This window comes from Corvus kubaryi, unplaced genomic scaffold (assembly GCF_017639235.1).
Source record: "Corvus kubaryi isolate FWS band 111438036 unplaced genomic scaffold, C.kubaryi_AGA036_p1.0 137, whole genome shotgun sequence".
NCBI classification, from domain to species: domain Eukaryota; kingdom Metazoa; phylum Chordata; class Aves; order Passeriformes; family Corvidae; genus Corvus; species Corvus kubaryi.
In genome coordinates, this window is record NW_024580671.1 from 21,529,775 (window position 1) to 21,552,204 (window position 22,430).

Genomic DNA, 22,430 nt, shown 5'->3' on the forward strand with positions numbered 1-22,430 from the left:
GATTCTGCATCTGGGAGGAAACAGATTCATTATTTTTTTAAAACTAAATATGCCTGTCACACTCTCTTTGAAGTGCTAATGGCAATAGAACTGAGAATTCATGTTCTATTCTGATAGGCACATGATTAAATCAGCCTGTCTATCCCCCTTCAGCTTCTGAGCTGTCCAGTAGCCATGATGCTTTGGCAATGAAATGTGATTTTAGAAGAGACATATGATCTTGGGGGAGTTTCCCTTTGTACAGACACACATGTGAATCTTTACGTAGCAAAGAGAATTGATTCTGAGTACTGCATGTAGCTAAGTGGCTGATTAGTTCTTTCGTGATAAAAGAGTTAAACTTCTGTAAATAAAGTGTTTATTTTCTGTCAGGCACGAATATATCACTCTGTCTTTTCTTTATCAGGTCTGTGAATGTGTATTTCCCGGTGTACATCAGATGTTCACTCTGACCCAGCATCATGGCTCACAGGTGATATTTGCTCAAGATAGTGAACCTTTTCTACTGCTTTCTAGGAGACTTTCCTTGCTTTTGCCTTAAGCCCAAAGTTTTGGCAACAGTTCTTGAAAACAAATTCTTTTTTTTTTTTTTTTTATGAGGAACATTGGAAGTTGATGCCAAATTTCAAAGAGAATATTGAAAAATTAACTGTTCATAAAAATATGAATGAGTTTCACCTATGGAGTGCCACGTGAGACAATTTAAATTCTGAGCTTAACTGCAGAACTGGACTTTGAATTGTGCCAGAGCAGGGAATTCCCCTTCCTTTGAAGACACTGCAAGGGTAAAGAAGGAGCTTGTTTGAAAAACTGTGTCTTTCAATTATAAGAGTTACTGCCCCTTGAAAATGTAAATTAATTTAAGATAGTTTCTATGATCTTAGAAATGATCAGCAACAAGACGTGTGTGTGTCTGTGTGTATGTGTGGGAGGCAGGCAGAAAGGGGACAACGAGGTGTAATTCACACTCAGAAGTATAGGTCTGGAGGGGTCCAATTACACTAATGAGTCTGACTCTCCCCCATCTTTTTTACTTCATCTTACTCAGTGCAAGCACACAAAAAATCTTAAACTGTATAACAAATTTAAGGCTTCTAGTATAAAAGCTATAAAATATCAAAAATATTGACTGTGCCATGGAAAGAGTGCAGGGGAGCTCAAGTAGGCTTCCAGTGTCATGCATCCCATCACCACTGTTTACTTGGTATATATCTGTTGGAAATATGAGGAACTATAGTTTAATAGACCAGTAAGCATTTCTATACATTTCCTGTATATTAGCACTCTGAAGATTAACATCTACAAAAAGTCATGCTTTGAGGTTTATAGGAATAATCTCAGCTATGGCACTGATAATTTTCTACAGAAAATTTTTGCAGAAGGTCTTTTGGCTTGCTGACTTATTTTGCATGAATTTTCAGATGCTTGAAATTTCTGTTCAGTTGTGTCTCCTTGTAGTTTGCAAACATATGAAGTATTATGTCTGGATTATTCAGTATCTGATGCATCGTGCTTCCTCCAGTCCATCAGCGCTTTCATTTTCCAGTGCATTGGCTAGTTTCACACAACGTTTCCCAGTAAAAGGATAACCCATTAAAAATGTTTTTAATGTTTGTAGCAGACTCTCTTACCTAATTTCATCAACCTCGTTAATTCTGCCTACCTTCTTAACCCAATCAGCATGTGGCCCTGTTTTTTCTCCTCTTCCCTCTTTTCTCCTCTTAACTGTAAATATTAGTAAGGAAAGTGTATAGTTGGTTCAGTTTTGCTCTGAAATTTTTGAACTCCAAAAATATTTATGTAAAGTTAATCTGTTATAACTCTCCTCTTGATTCCAGACCTTGGCATTTAGAATCAATTTGATGTTTAATGCTCTTGAAAAGAGCAGCATTTCTTTCAAAAAGAACAGTATTATGAAGCAAGGCAATGGCTTCAAAGCTATTATGACAGCATCCATAATCCAGGGGCAGTTTCAGTTTGCTTATATTGGAAGCATTTTAGTATATTGGGAGTTGTAATAAAACTCTTGCATTTGTGATTAACCATATCTAGAGTTACATGAAGATCTAATAATTTCTGCAGAGATGAGTAAGTAGTATACACAGCTGTGTTTAACCAGCACCATGAGTTAAGCATGTACATGAGAGGGACACTTTGAACCATCATAATAATTGGAGAAAGGTATTGTCATCTTGGTCATATCTGCTCTCAAAATAAAACAAACACACCTGAGAAATTGTCTGGTTTTACTTAGGTGACCAAACCTTAGACTTCTAAGATGGGTATCCTACACTGCCTTAATAATCTACATGGCAAACATGCAACCAGAGCAATTCAGCATATTCTGAGATACATCTCTGGTATAAACCTGATAAATCCTCAACAGGACTTCTGCCTTTGAACCCCTTAATTAGAAACAGAGCACAACATTGGTAAAGGCTTAGGCATCTAATGTAGACATGTCACAAACAAATGAAATAAACTTTACCCCTATTGAACAGATTTATGAAAACTGCTTTTTGCATCTAGGTCTCCGATATACCAGAGAATAAACTTTTAAATTTAGAACCAACTAATTCTTAAATTGTAAATGCATTAGTGCTTTGTCTGGCATTCCTATTCCTAGTCCGTTTGTCCTATGTCATGTTTTTGAGAAAAAGTACTGCCAGGCTTTTCTTGCACCTCTTCTGGGAAGTAAGATTTTTCATCCCAAGAATGTTTTTATGCAATTAAAAGAATTTCTTTTCCAAGCTTAGGATAAACATTTGACTTTTAAAATGGTTTTGGCACAATAATGATCATATTTGTGTTTGTTAGTTTGTTTGCATCAATCGAGATATACTGTTCCAATTGACTTTGGTTTTGCGAATTAGATAATTTTTAATATCTGTCTCATTATCTTAAATTATGAAGCTAAATATAATTTCAAACTGGGAAACTGGAATTTTTATTTTCACATAAGAAATTGGATCAAAAAGGGCCAATGCTGTTCCTCTTCTATGTTTCAATTTCAATAAATTGTTACGTTTTTTGGAGAATGAAGCAAATCATTCCCAAAACACCTAACAAGTTTCACTGAATATCTTGTTTTCCAGTACACAGGTGTGTGATGTCCATTTCTGAGCCAGAGATTATAAGAAAACTCTGTCCTACAACCCTGTCTTTGACACTCCAAAAAAGGGCTATGTGACAGGAACAGACACCATCTCTTTTCATGACATAATGTACCCTGTGGGGATGTACTGCCTACTAATGAAGGGCAGAAAGGAAAAGTAGGCAAGAGAACAGCAGAAAAAGTTTTCACTGGATGCAGAAATGGAATCACACCGCAGAAACATGCAGAGATCAAGGATCTCACAATCACATAGACAGAAAATCTTACTTTCACAACTTCAGGTTATTGCTTCTCCCATAATCAAACAGGCAGATATGTAAAAGAGACTTAGAGGAGCCATACATAAAGGATAAATCTAAACAAATCTAGCTAGGCTTGATTACATAAGCAAGGAGACAGATGTTCTTACAGTCTCTGTTTTCCTGAGGTTTTTATAGGCAAAAACGACTTGGGCAGTAACTCACACTCATAGCATTGGTAGCCATGGGCTAAATTGTGGTCTCATGGCTATCTAGAGTGCATTTTCATGGCCTGACTCTGGTACCTCACTGTACAACCTTCAGTTATCTAACAGCCCAACCCTTAAAGAGAAATTAATTTGATCCCTTATATGCTACTCTGTGGGAAGTTTGCAAGAAATTTAGCAAAACATAGTGATAAAGGCCTTATAAATGGATTTAGAGATGTGTAGATGAGATAGACTGGATTTAACTTTAGCTGATGCAATAAGAGATTTTCAAGGACTGAAATAATATTTGTTAAGCAATATTTGTGATCACCCATGCTGAGAGAAAAAGGATCAAGGCATGACAGGGAAAATATTCGGTGAAGACTCTTACCATAATTGACTCTGAACAGTCAAAGTGAAGGTTGTGCCCCGTGTCTTTGCAGTGATGAGTAGGTGACAGAAATCTTGGGAAACCAGGCACCTACCTGAAAGGTAGCTCGGTGCATTCAGGCTCAGGTATCTTTTCAGGGTGAGTATCATTTGGGGAAAAATCTTCTGAACACAAACATCTCTTGCTAGTATTTCACAGGGGAACAAAGCCTTCTTTAGTTCAGTAATTTGGTAATTTCCTCCCTCTTATCTCCTGGCAAATTTTAGAAGACCAAAATCTGTAAAAAACCTGGAAAACTCCCAAAATGAAACTCCCTTGCTACTTGTTTCCTGGCTTGTGCAAATTTTGTGGTTTGTTAATCATTAGCAAAGGTTAAGTATGCTTTTGTTGCGTAGCAACCATGATGGGTTTTTAAAAGTTTTGTTTCAAAATGTATCTTTATCCATGTTTTTGTCTGCTCTTCTTCTTCATGTAATTCAAACTCAAGAAGGTTTGAGTGCAGTAAGACATCTGGACTCATGATCTTTGCTCCTACCTGCTTGCAATAAACACGCAAAATGAGAACTAAAATGCAAACCAGAGCAAGAGAGCCATTTCTACACATTCTACACAAGGATCTTAGCTGGTTTTCAGTTTGCGCTGTGATGGCTTTTAAAATTTATTTTCCTTTTCAGCGTCTTGGTTGTGGTGGACCTTTGTGGTTTATCAGTTTCAACCCAAAAATGGAAGCCTAAATTTAGTTCTGAAAAGTGCGAATAATTTGGGTACTAGTTAAAATATAAGCCCTGCTGTATTTAGATTATATTCATGTACATTTTAACTTCAAATGAATATTTAACCCAGTGCAATATGAATATAAAGTTTGTAAGCCCAAAAGCTTACCTGGTTTTTACCAAGTATGTCAGTTACTGCAATAAAAGATGTTACTTGTCTCTAAAACATTTGCTTTGCTTCCCCATTTTGTCATATTAAGTAGACATCCGAGCTTAACTAAAATCAAGGGCAACTTTCCTACTGAGTTTCCCGGGGTCAAAATTTCACTCTGTAAGTGAAAAAACAAAGAGAATTGTAAAAAAAGAGTAAAAATCTTAGCCTGGAAGTATGAAATGCTAAAGCAGCCAGCTATCCGGGCTGCTAAGCTCTTGTTTCTCCCTGGGAGCTGTGGAGCAGAGCAGGCATGTGAACAGAAACCACTGAGGCCTCTGGCTGCTCGGGAGCTCCATTCCTGGGAGCTGGTAGAGCAGAAGTTACCTGGACGTCTCTGGCAGCCAACATTAAGGTGGATTCCACTTATCAGGGCAAGAAAACCAGCCTGTTTCAACCCTCTGCAGATATCTGGAAAGCTTTGGAATGGTGAGTTTATATTCACAGGATGAGGAATGTACAAACGGTACAACTGGAAGGATAGGAGGAACTTTTGCCGAACTCTATTTCCCCCTCTTTGGGAGAAGGCTTCTGTACTTAATCTCCTAGAAGCAAAACCAGAAACTACCTGAGGGTGATGACATGGGAAGCAATGGTGAAAATCAACAAATGCTGGTGCGGGCTCTAATAATTCTGACTTCAACATTCCAGCTCTGGAAATTGCCTTGAACTCTCTGCTCTGATTTGACTGAGAGCAAAGGCAGTGTGATTGCTCTTCAGAGGGAAGGGTTCTAGATAAAGCTCAGTGCACAAGCACAGAGAAGCAGCAGCATCAGCCTCCAGGAGAGCACTGGCCACGGCCCTTTGGGCAGTAGCCAGCAGCAGCATGGATGGTGTGGGAGCCTCTCTGCCTCGCAGAGATGTGCACTCGCGCCTGTGTGCTATTGAAAACCAACTGCTGTCCTGCATCTCTTCTCAAAGCCTGAGGAGCTTCAGGCAGGTGTCCAGACTTCTCATTCCTCCATGAATAGGACTTTACCTCCAGGAAAACAGAAATGTCTGAGGAAGTTTCTTAGTTAATTCCATGAGTGTTCTACAGGTATGTCCCCAGATGGGAACTAACCTGCAGCATAAGCCACTCTGATTTGTCCATCAATTTTTTTATGACTGTATTAAGTGCATGGTCTGTGGGTTATTCAGACTTATCAAACTGACTTCGTCCTTTTAATGTGCTTGTGTTTTTCTTCTACACAAAAAATAACAACATTTTCTAGATTTGAACACCAGATTAAGTGCATTTCAAGACTTCCACAAATTTACTTTCAGAAACAGAAATTGACATTTCTTTAAAAAAATAATAAGAGGGGAGGAGAAAGAAAACCATCCCCGAGCTGACAGAATGCAGCAGTAGGAGGCAAGCGTTCAGCTGGCAGTTACTTACTTCCTGGCATGCAATTTTAATTAAGGAGTCAGCATGTCTGCTACACAAGCCCACAGGAGGCAGTAACTAAAAATGACTGGGAAAACGTCCATGGATATAAAGGTAGGAGAATTAAATAATGACACTGTATTTTAGAAAGCTAATTGAATATGTTCATCCCTACTTTTTTCTAGATAAGACCTATTACCAAAGGAAAAGCAAGCACAAATTGCTGTATCACAGTATGCCCAATAATACCTATTTTGCAGTGTTTAGTCAGAGACTCACTATTGATCTAAGATAAATCAAAGACAAAATCTTTTTTTTCTGTTCAGAAGTCATGTTCTGAGATATCAATTCATATTTTTAAACTGGGCCAGAAATCTTTCTTTCCTTAGACCGTAGCTGTAGTGATTACCTAGCTAAGTAAGTCAGCAAGTAGATTGCTTTAAATAATTTTATAAACACTTTTTCCCCCTGGTGCGGTGATTTTTTCTTTTTCTTACAGAGCCAATCATTAGGACATAGAGGGTGATTCATATCCTGTACTTTCAACAACCGTTATTAATCATCTTTCCAAAGGAGTGCTGTGAAATCCTGCATTGAAATTTCATTGTTGGCTCTTACTTTCTACACTAGGAAATATTCAAATGGAATGCTAAGGAATAATAAGGAGGAAGCTCATGCATCTGCCTTGTTTTATATCTGTACAGATCAAGCTGAAAGAGCTGGGATTAAAAATAAATTGTGAAGGAAAAACAAATCCAAAAAGTATGGTATGACTTAAAATTAGAATTACATATTCTGTGGAGAAAAGAACTGGTCAGATAATCTGAGTCCTTCTATCTTTCTGTCACTTGCACTTATTAAGAGCTCTTCAGTGAGCAGGTTCATAGTTTATGCTTACGGCTAAATAAATTGCTGGGAGAATATTACAGAATACAATGAAGTCAGGTGACAGAATCAAAAAATATTTCAAACATTTATTTTTAATTTTTATAAATATAATTTCATGGGATCCTTGTCATAGAATCATAGAATGGTTTGAATTGGAAGGCAAATTAAATGTCATGTAGTTCCAATCCCTCTGCCGTGGGCAGGGATGTCACCCACTAGTTCAGGTTGCCCTGGTCCCCATCCAAACTGGTTTTGAATGCTTCCAGGGATGGGACACGTGTTGTAACCACTGGACTCTGCCTAGCAGGCTGCTGCTCCCTGAAAGCTCAGCGAGTGTTTCCTAGGGCCGTGCGATTGATCGCATCCCGGAGTCCATTTGGGACAGCCCCGCGATCTGGCTCGGGCAGCCAGCAGCGTTACAATGCAGTGGTGGTAAAGGAGGTAGAGAAGGGTCTCTCATGAGGGTTTGAGATGGCTTTAATCACATCTTGTCCCCATGATGTTCAGAGGTAGAGAGACAGCATGTTCTGAGTGCAGGATGGTTTTGTCAGGGGCCCAGGGGTGGTCCCTGGGCAGGGTTGGGGTACAGGAGCAAATAGGGAGAAACTGAGGGAGTGGCCAAGGCTAGGGGGGGGAACAGGGGGAACATACAGAATTAGGGGGTTAATTGGCCACCACAGGCATGCACAACTTCTCCTGGCAGCCTGGTACAATGCATCATCACCCTCACAGTGAACAATTTCTTCCTTATGTTTAATCTAAATCTACCTCCTTCAGGATAAAAGTGTTGCCCCTTGTCCTGTCACTACAGATCTTGGTAAAAAGTTTCTCTTCATGTTTCTCATAAGCCCTCTTTCTATACTGAGATGCCGCAGCTTCTCAAATGTGATGGATAGTAGCTTAGCCACTTTCTCTGTCCGTTCTCTCAAGACTCATGGATGCATCTCATCAAGTCTCATGGACTTGCATGCCTTCAGATTCCTTAGATGGTCTCAGATTTGATCTTCGTACACAGTGGAAGGTTCTTAATTTTCCCAGTCCCTTTTTTTGCCTTCTGTGACTTGGGCAGCATGGCTGGAGCATTTGCCAGTGAAGACTGTAGCAAAAACTCTCAGTACTTCAGCCTTTTCTGTATCCCAGGTAACCCTGTTTCCCATTTCCTTCCGGACAGGACCTGTATTTTCCCTAGTCTTCCCTTAACCACCAATGTGCCTATTGAAGCTTTTCTTGTTGCCCTTGTCATCCATGATCTGTTTTAATTCTGTAAGGGCTTTAACTTAATCTGATCCCTAGCTGCTTGGACAGTTTCTCTTTATTCCTCCCAGGCTGCCTGATCTTCCTTCAACCCTCTGTAGGCTTCCTTTTGGTGTTTGAGTTTGATCAGGAGATCACTGTCTATGTAGGCCTGCTGGCATTTCTACCCAATTTCCTCTTTGCTGGGATGCATCATTCCTGAATTTGGAGGAGGTGATCCTTGAATATCAGCCAGTTTTCTTGGACCCTTCATCCCTCCAGGGTTTTATCCCATGGTTTTATCCCATGGATCTGCCAAGGAGATCCCTTCAGAGGCAAAAGTCTGCTCTCCTAAAGTCCAGGGTAGGGACCTTGCTGTGCACACTCCCTGCTCTCCCAAGTATCTTAGGATGGATCTCTGCTATCTGCTATTTTGGTCACTGCAGCCCAGTCTGCCCTTGATCTTCACATTCCCCACCAGCCGCTCCCTCCGTGTTGGTGAGAACAAGGTCCAGCATAGCACCTCTCCTTGTAGGCTCTTCTGTCACTTGGAAAAGGATAAGTTATGTCCTGCTGTGTTCTCCCTTCAACAAGTATTGTTGAAGTCCCCCATGGGGACCAGGGCTTGTGGGTGTGGGGCCACTCCTACCTGTCCATAGAGGGCCTCATCCACTCAGCCTTCCTGGTCGGGCAGCCCGCAGCCTGTAGCAGACTCCCCTACAATGTCACCTGTCCCTGCTCTCCCTTTAATCGTCACTCACAAACTCTCAATCATCTCTTCTATTCCCACGTGAAGCTCAAGGCCCTCCAGCTGCTCACTACCCCTGCCTGTCCTTCCTAAATAGCTGTATCCTTCCATTCCAACACTACAATCGTAGGAGTCATCCCACCATGTCTTCATGTTCTCAGTAATGTTATAGCCCTCCTATGGGTTAAAAACTTGAGACGAAACACTGAAAAATCAGTAACAACTTTCGGATTCCTCTGTTGGACTGTCTTTGTGAATCAGGATTGGTGGGATAGTGTTCAGAGCAAGCTGAGACCTTGGTGTGAATTGTATGAGGCCATACACATCTCTGTCTCTTCTGTTTCTCCACAGCCCTGGAGACCACATCTAAAAGATTCTAACATCATTAATTAGGATTTTGATGTCTTTCTCATATGAACAAAATTAATGAGAAAGTTGTTTTGGTTTTATTCCTTTTTTTCCCTTGTCTTAACCTAACCTACAGGGATAAATTTTCCTTTTCTTTTGCTGAGCAGAGGAGAAAATAACCATGATTTTTTTCTCATAACCCAAGAAATCCAGATACTGACAGAATAGCCTGAAGATTTCTGTAATTTAAACCAACTGACAATGATCACTTCAGGAGTCACAGACTCCCTGAAAATTGCCATAGTTTACTGACTGTCAGTTGCTTCTTCAACCTGTCTTAAGGTACAAAATACCCTAAAGGAATTTCTAAAAGGGATTAATAAAGACCCAGTAATAAGCTCTGTATCACTGTACCACTGCGGCATTCCTAGGAGCATATGTGTGGCATTGCTTCAGAGCAAAAAAATGGAGAAGGCAATAACCAGTAAGTCTAGAGGTATTAGTTTTGCTTCCAGACCACAGCCATATCTGATAGTATTGAGGGGTAGGGGTCTGCACTGCACAGCCATCCTCTGCACCTGCCAGCAGCTGGGGGGAACCCTGACATTTGTCACCAGGTTTAACCAGTTGATGTTTTGTGGAGGTTTTTGATAAATAGCTTGAGGAAATAGTTGGAAGTAGGCTAAACTTTTAGGAATTTTACTGTTAAACATCTTGTACAAAGCATCCTCTAGTGGATCTCTCTCCCTTGCCTCTAGAAGGAGTCATTTCAGAGGGCAGAAGCTGTGCTTTGTAGGATAGCTGCTAAGTCAAATGAATCTTTTTCTAGGGGCATCTCTCTCTCTCTCTCCCTTGCAACTAGGAAGGAGCTCCAGGAAAGAGGATTAATTCAAAGACCTCTACTGTAGATGGCTAAAACATAGGGCAAAGACTTTCATGCCAAGAAAAGTATCTCTCTATTTCAATACCAGAATTTTAAATGTCTCAGCTCCTACTTAAGCCTGTACTTTAACTTGGTGAACCTCAGATTTTAATTTCCTTTGATCAGCAGCTCTGGATTTAAAGGTGAATTATTTACTTTGTACATGTAAATAAGGGGCCAATGTCCAAATGATGCTACAAAACTGCTTTAAATAAACTCAGTTAAAACCAGTAGCATGCCTATAGTCTCTCTCTATAATTTTTCTATCTTTTTATATGAAGACATTAAAAAGTTATTAAGATGAAATAAAGCTGCCTTCAGGCAGTTTTAATTTTCAACAGAACTGATTCGACTGATCACTGTATTGCAGACAGCATGGTTCCTGGCTGCATGGCAGGGATAACATTTTTATATGGTTGAGCTGTTCTTGATTAATCTATTTGTGATAGAAAGGTCAGGTGGACCTCTGTAACACCAGTGTGGTTACACTGCAACGGTCTAAACATGTACTCACATATCTGTTCATTTATTATGTGTCATTGGTAGCAGCTCATGGAGAATGTTTCCTCCTGCCCATGCAAAAGCTGAGTGATCTCTCCAAGGCCACATTAGGAGTCTCAGGAAGCCTGGGAGCAGGAAGGCTGTCCTATTGAATGCATCACTGCTGATGGACATCAGCAGGACTTGGAGATGGCATCCCAATTGTCTGTGTACATTATTTTTTTCTTTAAGGCATATCACAAGTATTAATGAACTTTTAAGGAAAATACTCCTTGGCAAACATTAATGGTCTTTTGAACTTTTCTAATGGAAAAGCAATCTTGATTTTTAAATTTATAAAATTTAAATTAAATGTGCAAGAACTATTTGCTTCTATTCCAATTCTGGTATCATCCTTTCCTCGAATTTGACTCTACCAGAACATCCTTTTCAAGGATAGTCCATGATATTACCCAAACTCCCCTGTTTATTTAAAATTTATCTCTCAAGCTCCCTACCATGAAATGCATTGTTTTGGGGGTTATGTAGCAGAAACTCATACGTGCCTCTGGATCCAGGTCATTAAACATTTAAATATCAGTTCGGGTTAATTTTGGTTTAGTGTATTGTCTGCATGAAGCATGGAAGCAGCTCAGAGGTTGGCCAAGCCAAAAAAAAAATCTGAAGACACATGAGGGATAGAGAGTCAAAGAAAAGGGAAAACAGGAAAATAATTGCCTCTGGCATAATTTTAGAGATTTTAGATAAGTTTTGAAAAAGTATTACCTCATTTTTCCACTCATTTATGTAACTGCACTCTCCATGGCCATGAAGGAAAGCAGAAAACAACCCAAAAAAACCCCTGAGTTAGATGGTCTTGGAGCTTAAAAATATCATCACTACTACTGAAAGAGAATATCTATTTTTGCAGATATCTAGGCTTGTTATTTTTAAAGCACTGATCCTGTCAGACAGCTGGATCCCCTACAGGACAGGTGGAATTTAAATAAATAAATATCATGGTGTTCAGAGTAAATCTATTCATAACAGAGAGAAAGAAAAACACTTGGGTAGGTTCCCAAATATGATGGACGAATTAAGATACTCTTGGGTATATCCAGCTGATGTTATCTTTAAATTTTATCTATACAAATGCAACATTAAAAGGTCAATGGACCTTATCTTGCCTGGTATAATTGGCCACTATCCAGCAAAGCACTTACACATTGGTAATTTTAAGGACATGGTGTCCTGGTTTCAAGCCAGAATACCCAGCAGCGTAGTGGAACAAGACAGCGATAAGCAGTTTGACAAGCTTTGCAACAAATACTATCCTGCTGCTTCTCAAAGACACCTGTATGAAGTTTATTCAAACATATAATTTTACCAATATGTATTGAAGATATACATAGATTATACTGTTTTCCCCTTTTTTTTCAGTGCTAAACAGATAGCAAAATTGTTTTGCTCTCTACAGTCTAACATTTGGATAATAATTCACTTTTGAATATGTATTTGATAAAGACAACAGAACAAAAGGGAGTTCTAATGTGCACTTCTGTTATGGAAATTTTTCATTGCCATAATTTTTCAGAATAGGATTCCTGGAGATGCTGTCTGTGAATATATCTTTAGTTCTTCCATCTTGTTAGGAACACTTTATTAGATTTTCACATTTGTCATTTGCTTACCATAAATTCCAGCAGATACATTTTTTCCCTTACCTTTTATGAAGTGAAAGAATACTTTTCTCATCCAGCTTCAACCCAAATGACTAGGATAACAAGAATGCACTCTACCACAACATTTTAATTCATCCCAGGAAAATTCACATTTTAGAATATCTTCCCTTAGGTGAACAGAGAACAATGAAAGAGCCATGATCTTTCCAACCAGCATCCAGTCCATGGATGGCAAGAATTGTTTGTGTTAAATGTTGTCGCGGGTTCGGTTTGTAACCGGGCAGAAACACCAATTTAGTGTAGTGGTTTGGTCCAAAATACTCATTACTGTTTATCTGCTGTGAGATAAGAATTAGGAGAAATGCAAAACAGGCACCAAACTTGAAAGAATATAAAGAAGTTTATTAACAGACCTAAAAGAAGAAAAAAAAATTATACCACCTTCAGAACTCTCCCCCTCCCCCCACCTTCCTCCCTTCTCCCACTGACGATGTGAAAAGACAACCCTTAAGATGTTCAGTCTGTTTACCACTTCCATAATAACCTTGTTCAGTCCATTTAGAAAGAGAAGTCTCTTCTTGCTCATGCTATGAAAACATTATCACAACGAGACAGCCGCCCACTTCCAAATATTGTTCAGTCCATTTAGGAAGAGGAGTCTCTCTGCCTGCGTGTGAGTCCTTTCCCCCGACTTGCAGCTTTTCCCGCAACTGCTTTCGAGGGTCCACTCTTGAAGTTTTTTGGGGTACAATTTTAAGGTTGAGCCGTTCAGAAACAAAAACAGAGGCCCTTCTCCTTCCCTGGGAGCAAAGGGTCTTCATCATCTTCATCTTTAGGACTATCTCTGGGAGCATCTCTAGGGACTGAGGTTTTCTCCTTTCCCATTTGGAGCAAAAGTCCTCATCTGGTTCATCTCTACGGACTGAGGTTTTCTCCTTTCCCGTTTGGAGCAAAAGTCCTCATCTGGTTCATCTCTCCCTGTCCAAACTTCTCATGAAATTACAGCTGCGTCAGCATCTGCCTATCTCAGCGCAGGTGCTTTTGCTTACGAGTTGAACACTCCACCCCCCATATCTTCATGGAATTACAACAGGATACTCTGATATATCATAGCTTCACAACAGAATTTCAGCTTTAAGCATCTCCTCTCTCTCTTCCCTCAGGTTTTCAGCTCTTCACAGCAATAAAAGGGTTAATCTCACCTCGGCCTTGTAGCTTTGCAGCTGGAATGTTGAATTTTTCTTATCGCAGTGGAGAGGGGGGAGAGCCGAGCCGCTCCGGCTGCCCACGGCAAGGCAGTGGGGGGGTTCCACGGCTGGAACAGGTCCATCGGCTTCAGGATGGCCATGGCCCGGCCCGGCCTGGCCCAAGCAGGGCCTGGCCGGGCCCGCTGGCCCCCACACGGGGCCTGCAGCCACTTGTCCCAGTGCCGGAAACGAGAGAGAGCTTGGAGGGGGAGTTTGCCTATTCTTAAATGTGGATCACAGAGGTGATCACAACTTTAAGTGGCTTAGAGAATTGTCCATATTCAAACTGGCCAGCTGATAGGTTCTTTCAGTTCCCAGAGGAAACTGTAAGCACCCCTTAGCAAGGACGTCCCTTCCGGGACTATGCTTGCTAACCTATGACAAATGTATTAAAGGGAAAATTTATATGCCTAGAGTCTTTAAGGGCAGACAAGACATATTGTTGGGTCTGAAGTCACCATTAGGCTTTAAGTTCTGTAAGTCACATAAATTGTACTTCTATTTAGTGACTAACAAATAGCACAATCTTAAATTCCCAGGAAGCAGTAATTCTTCCCATGGTAAAAAGACAGTGACTTGTCACAAAATGTGACTATTAAATTAAATTATATTCTGTGAATAAACAGGTATGTGTCTTAGTCTGCTGCATATTAGACCCTTTTAGATATTTATTTTTACAATGGCCAGGTTCTCTTGCTGCTGTGTCTTCAATGGATGTTTCAAGAAGAGAGGGTCTTAAATAAGTCATAACTCTTTCTTTTGATCTCTGCATACTAGCACTCCTGTCTGTGTGGGGGATTTGCCGTGATGCCAGCTGGCAAAGGAAAAGCAACGTTGACCAAACAGCTGTTAGGGCTATTGGAAATTTGGGATTTATTCACTATGTGGCATTTCTGTACAACAGAACATTCCTGGTGTTTTGTGAACATCTGTACCAGTTCAGCCAAAACCTAATCCAGTCTCCTGAGGGCTCTCTAGACATTTGCCACCTCTTTGTGCATGTGCTCGAACACTTCTTTCTGGATAAAAAGAGAGTGACGAAACAGAGGAGAAGATTGTTTTTGTAAAAAGTAGCTGGAAACTGAATGAGCTGGGAAAGACATCCATTAGGGAAGCTTACAAAGTTCCTTGGTTTAGATGATGAAAAGAATTTGATGTTTTCTTCAACTGTTTGAGGTTTTCTTTAACTTCTTTAGCTTTAAACTGTGAGTTCTAAGGATCATGTCTATTTTCACTGGGCTCTACTGTCTCAAGAAGAGGCTCTCTCACCTACAACTATTTCTCAGTCTGGGAAACAATTAACCTTATTTGACTTTGCTATTGATACACTGGGAAATATGCAGTATTATGACATCATCTTCAACTTGAGTATGCACAGTTTAACAAAAGAATATGGTGAAAATTTCAACACACCATGCATTTTCTCTGGGTTTTTCACCTTGTTCCAATAAAAAGATTAATTCTATCTTGGATTTTATTGAGCAACTTCTTTTGAAAGTCAGCAGTCTCCTAGAAGAATGTGAGGGTGTTTTTATTCCATAATCTTCAATAGTACTGGTAAAAAAAGTGCACGAAGGTGGAGCTACTAGTTAGAATGAGGCAGCAGTGAAGAGAAGCCCATGGCCCCTATCTTATGGTCCTCTCTTAGACACTACACTCAAATTCTATACACAAACTCTTTCCTAGTGAGAGTTGAGTGGTGATTATTATGTTGCTACATGAATATCAGTTATTATTTTTTCATAGATCCATGGAAAGCCTCTGATGCAAATATATTTATAGCTGAGTATGTAATGTTGCATATTAGCTTCGCTTAACTGTAATTAGCTGAGGCAATGCCAATTAAAACTGAAACTAGAGAAAGTCTGTGTATGATTATTTAGTATTATCTTTCTTGTGTTTTTCTAACTGCTACCTGTGGTCTAATTAATGGCATAGGCCATTAATAAATTCCAGGTCAAATTCTATTACCTTTCTTAAAAATAATAAGGAAATTAGTTAGAGGAATAGGAAATATCATCAAGGCAAAGCTCAAGGACCCTGATAGATTTACTGACCTTTATTCTTGAGATAGGTTAGTACTCATTATGGTGCTGTGAATGTTTTCTTAAATAATTTAGATGCCATTGTTTGCTTCTTGGAGGCACTTCAGCAAGGTTGTGTGAAGTCAGCAAAGCCTGGATACATACAGACACTTCTCAGAAATAAAAGAGACAAAACTGCTACTCCATTACATCCTATGTAGATGCCTTCAATTTTCTGCTCAGATATTTAAAGAACTTCCAACGTGCTCCTGAATATTTAGCTCAATAAGGTACATCCTGAAGCAGAAAAACATGAAGTGACAAAAAGCCCATTTATGTGTCTCTTTACACTGATAAGGTTTCTTCTATTTCCATTTTAGCAAGATTCCTTTATCATGGGTGGCCCAATAAGAAAGAAATTAGATAAAGAAAAGCCATAGCTTATTACATGTGGCTGCCATATTTGGAGTAAAAACAAAAGCATAGAGCTTAATGTAAAATATTAAACATGAAGTAATCCAGAGAATAATTTATTTTTTCTCAGCTGAATTGAATGTAGGCACCTTCTGTCTGCCTTGAAAAATTAGTGACAAATCACACCCATTCCATTTTTGTGCATATCTGTGGAACAGACTCATAAAGGGAACAATGTCTGAGCTCCCATGCTTTTTGCAATTACAGGGTGCTGAAGTTTAGTTATCTGATAATGGACACATTTCTGCTGCCTGACACGCACAAAGACAGCAAGCTGAGCAGAAGCCGTGAACTAGGACTGCTTACTGGTAGCTGCTTATTGGTTCTTGTCTTTCCAGAATCCTCCACAGCCAGTATTCAAAATGCATTTTAAGTAGTCAAGAACATAAAAGATACAACAGAATATTGTTTAACAAATGAACTTGAAGGAATATAAAGTCTAGGCCATAGCTTATGGGGTAAGAGGTGTAATTCATTACGTCACCAAGAAGACAAAATCTTCTGACCTTTTACTTCTGTTTCAATTTTCATATAAAAGGTCAGTTGCAACCAAATGCTCAATAAATGGAAATTATTAAGGGTATGGGAAGCAATCCAGAATAGTAAAAGAACAGGTGAAGGACATTTGGATAGGTACCATGTACTCAGACCAGGGATAATTGATTGTATTTTCCCTCTTGAATACTTCAGGAATTTACATGAAACAATTTCTAAATAATCATCACTTCTTTGTGAGAAGATGGCACACAGCAAGGTCTGACATGAGTAAAGAACGAACAAATGTGTCAAACTCACTTAGATACACAGAATGCTATTTTAGCAATTAAATAACCAATTTTAAATATTTAGAGGACAGTAACTTGGTAAGAAACAGCCAACACTAGTTTGTCAAAAGCCAGTCATGCCAGGACAAGCAATGCCTTCTCTGACTACACAACAAGACTGGTTTAGTAGATGAAGAAGGAATAAAAGTAAAGTAAATCTTAGGTTTAGTAAGGCTTTTGTTTCACTGCATTCTCCGAATTAATTTAGAGTGATATGACCTACAAGAAAATTACATAGTGTTGGTATAACACATATAAAGGGTGTTCAAAATCTGTGCTTGAAAAACAAGGGTCATTTGCCAAAAACAGTGGAGGCATATATGTAGTGCGCATACATCTACTAGGTTACCTTGGAGAAAATTTTGGTTCTGGGTTCCTATAGCATTAGTTTAACCTGTGATTTAGATAACATGGAAGGGAATGATATAATAAAATCTACAGTCTCCAAAGACAGATTTAGAATTCAAAACTGTATTGCTAAATTGAGTAAATATTCTGAAATACGATCAAAGTCCCATCCAGCCTGGTCTTGAACATTTTCAGGGATGGGACATCCACAGCTTCTGTGGGCAACCTGTTCCAGTGCCTCACCACCCTCTTCATAAAGCCTTTCTTCCTTATATCCAATCTAAATCTCAATCTCCCCTCCTTCAATTAAAACCATTGCCCTTTGTCAGCAAGCTTGCTCTAAATCCCCTGCTCTGTATTGATATTGGGGTTTGCTCCAATCCAGGTGCAGCACCTTGCTCTTGACCTTGATGAACTTGGTGAGGATAAAGATTTCAGGAAGGTTCCTCATGAAGGATTCCAGTGAAGTTAACTTCATGAAGTTAAGGACTTTTTACCTGGACAGCAGTAGGACTGAAAAAGTCCAAGGTTTGTAGTGGTTCATAAGCAGAGAAAGATGCTTCTCTAAAAGTAATTAAAAAATTACACAACCTTCATTTTGGGATGAAGAAAAGGAGAAAAGGAGTGTGTGTTACCGAACTCAGAGCTGATGGGGCTTTATCTAGATTTATCAGGAATACCTGCCTATATAAGATTGAACCCACAGAGGTCCCCACCTCTGTGGGCACCTGGGTTCACAAGGTATGTGAATATACCACAAACTGTCCAGAAAAGCACAAACAAACAAACAAACAAACAAAAGTTTAAAAAAAATAATGATTATTTTATTATTATAAAATATTCAGATGATTTAGAAATGGAAAACTGTCTAATGATGAAGAACCCACTAGCCAGACATGCCAGTGAAAGCATTCCTTTGTCAGTTAAATATTTACACTTTGCTTAAAACATACATTACCTTTTCCATACCTAATTTTGTCAATTTTTCCGGGCATCTGGGAACTCAGGATACTGAACTTCACAAAGGAAATACTGCTGCTATATACAGATAATTACATGAGCAGTACAACTTATCAGACTCATGTAGTGGGTGAAGTATAAGTTGTCTCAGTGCTTATCTACCCATGACTCAGGAATTATGCTCAGGAACTTACAGAAACGTGTTAGTTGTTTCAGTCTAGAGAGCTAAAGTCTGAGTAAGTGACAGAATAGCAGCTCAACGTCTTAAAAACAGACACAACATAAACCTTTACAGGGAGAACTGATCAATTGGTCACCATGTCCTCTGGTTCCAGTTGAGACATGGCTAATTCATGTGAGAAAAATTTAAATTATATGTCATGGATTGGAATCTGTATTATACAACTTTCTCTGCTACCAGAGTCTACTTTCTTGAAACTCCTGTAGATGAACTTGGCATTCATCTGAGTGGAGTTCTCTTTTCTCACTAGCTTTTTTTTTTTCTAGATGGAGTAGTATCTCCAGAAATTAAAAGCTACATTATCACCTGCAAATGCTAATATGTTAACCAAATTCAAAATGTTTAATTATTTTGCCGTGCTTTTTGCATTTACAAGTATTGTTAATACAAGTTCCTTACTGTCTTGGCTATAATCAAAATTACAAAGACTATTTATTTTAGTAATAAGTACCTACAAAAACATTTTGCTATTGCTAAGCTTTGATGTATTAGTAGCCACAGGAAAATATGAAAAATTGCCCACACCACTTCCACATTCCAACTGATATTTAGTTACTTTCACAATTAAGACAGAAGCCAATATAATGCTGGAAATTTATTGCTTGGTCCTGCTGAGAGTCATCATTTTATCATAGGGGAGCACATATCTTGGGAAACAGTTCTATTTAATTTGCAACCAATAATCAAGTGATGTCATTTTATTTATGCATGGATTTTATTTACAAATTGATTTCAGCAGGATGTGGCTCACAACCTTGGGTAATCACACTGCTAGGGACTGCAGCTATTCTTAAGAGTAAAATGAGCGGGATTTTCTATAGCTCTGATCCACTGCTAAATAGCTCAAACCTTCCATTAATGTTGTCTGTCACCAGTCTCTGAAAAGGTTTTTTACTTTTGTTTGCTTTGCTAGGCTAAAATAACCCTCACAATTTTACTAGGGCCCTGCACAGTACAGTAGCTAGCAGTAACTAGCATTATTGTTTTCTTTTAGTATTTTTTGCTTTTCTGCTAACCCTATTTACTTTTCAGGAAAACAGCTCAGTGGCATCAAATCAGAGATAGCTTGACATTTCCCAGATGTGGACAAGGAAGAAGACCCAAGATGTGCTATGGGGATATGCATTCTGGAGGTTGTTGTAGAAGCTGAACCAAGCTGAGGATGCCTCCTTGGACTGTAAGGTTCTTGTATGGGTATCTACTGTCAGAAGACAACCTCGAGAGCAATCCCAGGAGCTGTGCTCCCAGGTGACAATGCAAGGTAGAATACATGGGAAGAGGTTGGATTAGGGTCCAACTAACATTTATCTGCCTTTGGCTGTGACATAGTTTGAGGGAGCATTATAGACACAAGACCTTTTTGGCTGGACCAAGTTCAGCTGTCTACTACTGTAGTTTTCTGCCTTTGAAGGGAATCAGAGCAGATGGAAGTTTCCATCTTGGATTAGCTAGGAGGAGATTTAGGTTTCCTGTGATGTAGTCCAATGACAGCTGTGTAGCAGAAGCAGAAAAGTCCTAAGCTCCTGGCAGCTTCATATAATAACCTTCATTGACCTTGTCGACATCATGTATAACACAATCTATTTTCCCCCTTGTGGTCTGTAAAATCATACTGTAAGTGCAATACAACTTGAGAGTAAGAGGGTAAGTGGCTGCAAAAGGGCACTAGAAGTTCAGCTTTAGTTATAAGGCTTTAGTCATATTCCACTATTACATGAAGAGGACTCCACACCTAAGAATTTCAAGAGTGGTGTTCAAAAATGTCACCCACGAGATACTGCCTAAGCCATGTATTCAGTAATTGTTACACTGAAAATATGCAGTGTAACTAGGAAAGGGTTAAAGGCTTATTGAAATTGAAGAATTGTTCTTAATAGGTGCAAAACTCCATCTGCTTTCACAGTGAGAACAGGGAAAATTATAGTACTATCTATGCCATCCATTTCCTTCTCCTCTGATGCATTATAATAGCATCTAAAGAAAGAACTAGCCACCACATGGTTTTCTATATTATGCAAACTGAACTTTTCAAATCCATGAAGAATGTCAGGAGAAGTTGTCAGTCTTGTACACTGATCATTACCAGTTTTGAAAGGTGAGACTCAGAACTGAAGATTGTAGGTTAGCTTCTTTCTTTCTCTCTCTCTCTCTCCCTCTCTCTCTTTCTCTCTCTTCCTTCCTCTCCTTCTTCCCTGCTCCCTTGCTCTTCTCATTTATTTTCTTTTCCTCTCTCTTTTCTTCTTTTTATTTCTTTGCAGTAAGAGGCAGAGCTTTTCAAGATAACGTAAGGGGACAGTTGTTCAGAGAAATCATCTAAGAGAGAAGAAAATGCTTTTCCCATTTGAAAATGCCTTTCCCATTTGTTATGCATTCAATCAAGTGCTATAAAAAACAAGAGACTTTAACATTGTTTACTTCTGCTGAGCCAAGAAGTGAAAACTATCAAATTATTGTGACTTAGTTATTCCAGACTTAGCCTGGGATGCTAATGTTTTGTAGATTTAGTACATATGCTTGCTTTGCTATCTACATTCATGATAAGCACAAGTGAAAATGGACATCATATAACATGAATTACAATGTTCAGGATGAAGAACAACTTGCCTCGATGATGCTCTGTGTACTGTAAAGGTTGAGCCTCTAACTCTGTCGAATTATATTGGTTTAAATATAATAAAAAGACTTTGTTTTTAAAGAAAACATCTGGCCTGAAAAACCAACTGTCTGTATTTTAGCATAGGCTTTGAATTATTTTTTTTCATGATTACTTACCTAAAGAGCTATAATCAAAGAAAAATCTGTCAATCTGCCTGTCTGCTTAGTCCTGGAAATATTAAATTACTCTCTCAGATTTTTCAAATTGATTCCTAATTTAGGTATCTATGAATGTCATGTGCCTGTATCTCTCTGTGGGGTATGAGACCATAATCCAGCTACAGCAAAACATTCTTATCATCAGCTTCTCAGGGTGAAAGTCTCTCCCTGTGCCTTGGAGGGGGTACCAATGTGAGACAGCACAGGTGTGACTGTGGTCCCAGCTGCCAGACTCAGAACTTCCCCTCACAGCTCATGGCCCAGGCTATTTGCATAAAGCTCTCTTTTTGGGGCTCAGGAATTTTCCTCTGTTGGCTTCAAGGTCTGTCAGAAGAAGGCTTAAACAGGTAACACTGGTCTCTCTTGAGATGTAAAAGCTGTGGGTTCAAATTAGTCAGCATTTGAGGAAGGATCACAAAAGAAGTTTTCATGCTTCCTGTGTTGTTAGAGGATGTTAGAGGATGAAAATGGAAATCTCTAAGGGAAGGAAGCAAGATGCACAAAAATGCCCTGCAACATTCTTGAATTGATGCCTGAGAACAAGAGTTTCAGGCCCATGCTTTTAACTAGAATTTTATTTTGGATGGTTTGGGTGTATCAGCTAGGTTTTTAAACTTCTTGTGGTACCTTTTATCCTACATCTTGTACAGATACTTTGCAAGATTAGGTCAGCAATCTGAAATTTGCACTCAAGTTTCCACATTTGCTACAACTGAACACAGCAGAATCTGATGCCCTCCACTGAAAGATGACCAAATGAAATGCTTGGAAATTACTCTTCCAGCTATCTTCATGGGTATGCTCCAGCATCCTGACCTAAAATGATTATTCCTGAATCAGAAACCAGGCAGTAAAGAGCTATTTTGCATAGGTATATGCATTGCTTTCTGATTTTCTAATTTCTGATTAATCCTGAAACAGTTTGAGACTGTGATATATTTATTCTGTGT

The 22,430-nt window shown here is 39.1% G+C and overlaps 1 long non-coding RNA gene across 1 annotated transcript; it reads left to right on the top strand.

Moving 5' to 3' along the window:
* The first annotated feature begins 6,239 nt into the window (after window positions 1-6,239).
* On the top strand, window positions 6,240-21,369 carry LOC121659729. Its single transcript, XR_006014430.1, has 3 exons — window positions 6,240-6,361; window positions 17,851-17,993; window positions 19,699-21,369. It is a non-coding gene; the product is annotated as an uncharacterized LOC121659729 (long non-coding RNA).
* The last annotated feature ends 1,061 nt before the right edge of the window (window positions 21,370-22,430 follow it).